The sequence below is a fragment of the Eulemur rufifrons genome, chromosome 15 (genome assembly GCF_041146395.1).
Source record: "Eulemur rufifrons isolate Redbay chromosome 15, OSU_ERuf_1, whole genome shotgun sequence".
In the NCBI taxonomy this organism is placed as follows: domain Eukaryota; kingdom Metazoa; phylum Chordata; class Mammalia; order Primates; family Lemuridae; genus Eulemur; species Eulemur rufifrons.
This window is the reverse complement of record NC_090997.1, coordinates 54108297-54109548: the sequence shown is the minus strand read 5'-3', so window position 1 is coordinate 54109548 and position 1252 is coordinate 54108297.

The following is a 1252-nucleotide window of genomic DNA, read 5'->3' as shown; positions in this document are numbered from 1 at the left end:
TAGCTGGGACTACAGGCATGCACCACCATGCCCGGCTAATTTTTTCTATATATATTTTTAGCTGTCCATATAATTTCTTTCTATTTTTAGTAGAGATGGGGTCTCGCTCTTGCTCAGGCTGGTCTCGAACTCCTGAGCTCAAACGATCCGCCCACCTCGGCCTCCCAGAGTGCTAGGATTACAGGCGTGAGCCACCGCGCCCGGCCTCTAATTGGATTCTTTGTTTCATTACTGTTGAGTTTTGAGGTTTCTTTGTATATTCTAGCTACTAGTTTTGTTTTTTTTTTTTGATATATGGTTTACAAATACTTTCTGTAAACTGTCAGTAGCTTATTTTTCATTTGCTTAGCAGGTCTTAGGCAGAGCAAACATTCTTAATTTTTATGAAGTTTAATTTATCAATTTCTCCTTCTATGGTTGGTGCTTTGAGTATCAAGCTTCATTACTCTTTGCTTCTTCCTGGATCCTACAGATTTTTCTGGTATGTTTTTTAATAGAAGCTATATAGATTTATGTTTTATATTTAAGTTCATGATCCTTTTAAAGTTAATTTTTATATAAAGATGTGAGACTTAGTTTGAGGTGTTTTTTTTTTTTTTTTGGTCTACAGATCTTCAATTGCTTCACTATTGTTTGCCAAAAAGTCCACCTTGCTTTCATTGATTTGTGTTTGAACCTTTGTCAAAAATCTACTGGGCATATTTGTGGTGGTCTATTCGTTTTATCTTGTGATCTATGTGTGTATTCCTCTGCCAATACCACACAGTCTCGATTACTGTAGCAGTGTAATGAGTTTTGAAATTGCATTAACTGATTCTTCCTACTTCATTTGTTGTCAAATTCTTTTAGCTATTCTAGTTCCTTTGCCCTTTCAAATTGTAGAATAATCTTATCCATATCTACAAAATTATCTTGCTAGGATTTTGATATAAATTGCATTAAATCTGTATACAATTTGGGGAGAATTGACATCTTTATTCTGTTAAGGCTGATAGTCTATCAATGTGATATGTTTCTCCATTTATTTAGATCTTCTTTGACATCTTTCATCAGTATTTTGTAGTTTTCAGCATACAAGTCTTTTATATGTTTTGCTAGGTTTACACCTAAATACTCCATTTTTTGGAACGATTGAAAATGATGTTTTTTTAATTTAATTTTTTCACATTATAGTATATAGAAATATAATTAATTTTTGTATGTTTATCTTGTATTTTTTGATCTTAATGAATTCATTTATTAATTCTATAAG